Here is a 4,386-nt window from a genome sequence, read left to right as displayed (position 1 = left end):
TACAACAACAACAACCAACAAGGGCAACAAAATGGAATAAATAAATATTTTTAAAAGTTTTAAAAATGAGAGAAAGAAAAAAAACGAGAGAGAGAGAGAGAGAAAGAAAAGAATGTAGTTAGTGTGGTTCGAGAGATGGTGCAGTAGATAAGGCACTGGGACTCTCAAGCATGACGTCCCGAGTTTAATCCCTGGCAGCACATGTACCAGAGTGATGTCTGGTTCTTTCTCTCTCTCTCCTCTTAGCTTTCTCATTAGTAAATAAAAATATATATAAAAAAGGGGGGAGTCTGGCGGTAGCGCAGCAGGTTAAGCACACTCGGTGCAAAGCACAAGGACTGACATAAGGATCCCGGTTTGAGCCCCCGGCTCCCCACCTGCAGGGAAGTCGCTTCATAAGCGGTGAAGCAGGTCTGCAGGTGTCTGTCTTTCTCTCCCCCTCTGTCTTCCCCTCCTCTCTTGATTTCTCTCTGTCCTATCCAACAACAAATGACATCAATAATAACAATAATGACCACAAGAAGGCTGCAACAACAAGGGCAACAAAAGGGGGAAAAATGGCCTCCAGGAGCAGTGCATTCATGGTGCAGGCACTGAGCCCCAGCAATAACCCTAGAGGCAAATATATATATATATGTCCTTGAGAACTTGTAAAGTTCTCTTTGTGGACAGGTGAAGTAGGACATGAATGAGAGTACAGAACTCTGTTAAGTGAAAATCAGTAAGACTAACTCAGGGAGAGGAAACAGTTGTGCCAAGGATGTGAATGGAGAAGCAGATGTTCATATAGTGTGACTAGAGAATGGAGCTGTAAGTAAGGAGATGTTGAGAAGTTGACAAACGCAGTGTCTCAGATCATTTTTCAGATCAGAGCTAAGATTTTTAATTTAAAAAATTTTATTTATAAAATGGAAATATTGACAAGATTACAGGATAGGAGGAGTACAGTTCCACATAATTGCCACCCCCAGAACTCCATATCTAATCCCCTCCCTTGGTAGCTTCCCTATTCTTTATCCCTTTGGGAATATGGACCCAGGATCATTATGACATGCAGAAGGTGGAATGGAAAGTCTGGCTTCTGTAATTGCTTCTCCACTGAACATGGGCATTGACAGGATCCATACTACAAGCCTGTTTTTCTCTTTCCCTAGTGGGACAGAGATCTGGGAAGTGGGCTCCAGGACACTTGGTGTCTGCCCAGGGAAGTCAGGTTGGCATCATGATAGCATTAGGAATCTGGTAGCTGAAAAACAGTTAAGATATAAAGCAGAACAAATTGTTGACTAATAATGAACCTAAAGCCAAGAATATTGCAGATGAAGATTTGGGCGTCTCTGTTTTAGAAAAAGCTGGTAGGTCTATTTTAGGTATCTTCCAAAGGGCCCATGACTTTACTAGTTTTTGCCTGAGCCTGACAGCTAATATTCAGGTGGACCCAGGTTATTGTCTGGGGAGATGATGTCATGGCTTGAAAAAGGGCTAGAAAGATGAATCAGGGGAGAGAGTAGCTCCCAAATATGGGAAAGGTATATAAATATTATTGACTGTAAACCCCATCAATTTGATCTGGGGCCCATATTCAGCTTAGGAGCCTATTAACCTCTGCATCCCTGTAAGTCTGAGCTCCCATTCTGTGGTCACGGCTAGGAACATACCAGGCAGATCTAATTTCAGGTCCCATCTTCCTCAAGTAGTATATAGAATATATTGTTCAACCTCCTTTCGGAGAATGGAACATTCTCCACTATTGTTGATCCACATTGAGGGCAAAGTCCTATAGAGGCCCACAAGTGGTCCATTATGTTGTTCTTGATGGAGATGTCCAGTGACAGTGGTGAGAGGGATCTGTTAGAGGTCTAGGCCCATCATGTCTGTGTGGGAATCCCAGGACTCCCTTACTAGGGCTCCAGGTGATGGGGTAGCCTGGTAGTGACTAAAGAGTCATTATTAAAGTATGCTAGTCTCTTGCCCTTATCCATCTTTTGGAGTCCTTACTTTGTCTGACAAGGTTAGCTTTGGAGTGATTAAAGGACATGTAATAGGAGGCAGGTGAGGAGGTCTAAGTAGTTCTAAGTAGAAACTGTTTCATTAGGTGTTGGGGTCCCTGAGGTGGGGGAACTAGCCAGCCAGCTCCCACTTCCCTGCCTGGCCTGTTGGCCACCAGGAAACAGGCAGAGAGCAGGAACCACGGGCTAGCAGAGGCAGGAGTGAGTCCGCTAAGGGGTCTTTTAGCATATTGTGGTGGCGGACAATACACAAACCTCCGGTGGCGGACAATACACAAACCTCCTTAGGGTACCGCTGCAGAGAACAGGACATCTTTATTGATGCAGTTACAAGTTTATAAAGGGGTAGCTGTGCAGCAGAAGTAGCCAGCTAGCCAATGAGGTCAATATCTCCTTATAAGGGAAAAGAGAGCAAGGCAATGAGAAGGTATGGATGTGATGCAGAAATAGGGAAATAGAAATATAAGGAAGGTGAAGCCCACCAGAGGGAGGAGAGGTGGGGTGATGTGGTGAGGCTGATAGGAAGGTTGGAATTCTCCCGCATACTCTGGCCACATCTCACTTGACCACAAGGCTGGCATGCCAAGGGGAGCCTAATAGATGAGCTTCTGGGAGCGGTCAACCATCCATGCTCAAACACACATTATACCCACAATTAGGTATTTTAAGGTGTCTTTTTAGGCCTTTCTATTTGGTTGCTTCATTTATTGACTCACTGCAAATTATTGTGGACTTTTGCTTTATATATTTCCCCCTAACTTCTAGATACATGTACATATGCCCTATATCATGGGCCCTGGTCTATATCTAGGTTTTGAGGTTTTTGTTAAGTGTAGCACCCAAAATGGAATTCAAAAGTCCTTTGAGCTAGGAAAGGTCTCGCCAGAATAATGAAGCTGAAGGGTTGACATTCCATGCCTGAAGTCTCTGGATATAGTCTGAAGTATATTATGTTGAGGTGATACTGGTTGTGTCGATTAAGTTGGGATTAGCAGATGCAGTATCAGTTGGTATGAACTGAGAGAAGCATGCAGGAAAGTAAGCTCCATCCTAGAGATTCCAGGCCTAGGAGAAATATGGGCTTCATAGAGAAAGAGGAAGGTTCCTGCTGTTTAAGGGTTTAAGAAGGCAATATACAATTATAGCTATCACCAAATTATTTGGCAATTGGGTTAACTTTAAAATTCCTTTGTTAGCATTTGCTGTTTCATATAAGACTTCACCATAATTTATGCTATTTACATATAGTTGTATCTTATAAAGTAATGCCACCAGTTGTTTCTGTTCTCCCTGGTCTAAGCTTTCAGGAGATTTAATACTAATAGTGCACTTTCAGAGTAGAAAGGTGGCAAAAGAGAGCTGCAGTATTACCTCTGGACAGTGAGTTTTTAAATGAAATATAGATTCTTTATTTAAATGGGGATAGCCCCCTTTCCAGCCTCGGTTCCGGACTCGGCGGCTGCCAGGATGTTGATGCCCAAGAAGAACCGGATTGCCATTTACGAACTCCTTTTTAAGGAGGGAGTGATGGTGGCTAAGAAGGACGTCCACATGCCCAAACACCCCGAGCTCGCAGACAAGAACGTCCCCAACCTTCACGTCATGAAGGCCATGCAGTCTCTCAAGTCACAAGGCTACGTGAAGGAACAGTTTGCCTGGAGGCATTTTTACTGGTATCTTACCAACGAGGGTATCCAGTACCTCCGAGATTACCTCCACCTGCCCCGAGATTGTGCCCGCCACCCTGCGTCGCAGCCGGCCTGAGACTGGCAGGCCGAGGCCCAAAGGTCTGGAAGGTGAGCGACCTGCAAGATTCACACAAGGGGAGGCTGACAGAGATACTTACAGAAGAAGTGCTGTGCCCCCTGGTGCCGACAAGAAAGCTGAGGCTGGTGCTGGGTCAGCAACCGAATTCCAGTTTAGAGGCGGATTTGGTCGTGGACGTGGTCAACCACCTCAATAAAGTTGGAGGGTTTTTTATGTGTGTTGAATAAACTTGTAACCAGGAAAAAAAAATAATAATAAATAAATGGGGATAGCCAATCAAAGGAGGAAGGGCAGAAGATAAATCTAAATCTTTTGGTTTAGATGACTATTTCCACACACTTGAGAGATGTATTGTCAGATAACAATCTATTTATTTTTAAGAACTTACTGATGTCAGTTTGTGTTCACCATACTATGCTTTGCCAGAAGAATCTTGTCATTGCCTTATTCTTTTGGTTGGACTATAGATCTGTCTGCCTTTGTGGTGTTCCCCAAAATGACATATTTTTTGCAACAGTCTCTGCCAATTGAATTATTTCCTTGGCCATCACATTTTATTTCTGATATATTTTGGGGGTAATTAATTTTTTTTCAAATATAATCTAAGGGC

General features: G+C 43.6%; 1 pseudogene; it reads left to right on the top strand.

Moving 5' to 3' along the window:
- The first annotated feature begins 3,438 nt into the window (after positions 1-3,438).
- LOC103109824 (small ribosomal subunit protein eS10-like) lies at positions 3,439-4,025 on the top strand (annotated as a pseudogene).
- The last annotated feature ends 361 nt before the right edge of the window (positions 4,026-4,386 follow it).

Source organism: Erinaceus europaeus, chromosome 3, assembly GCF_950295315.1.
Source record: "Erinaceus europaeus chromosome 3, mEriEur2.1, whole genome shotgun sequence".
In the NCBI taxonomy this organism is placed as follows: domain Eukaryota; kingdom Metazoa; phylum Chordata; class Mammalia; order Eulipotyphla; family Erinaceidae; genus Erinaceus; species Erinaceus europaeus.
The sequence above is the reverse complement of the archived record's forward strand: the minus strand, read 5'-3'. Positions and strand labels throughout refer to the sequence as shown.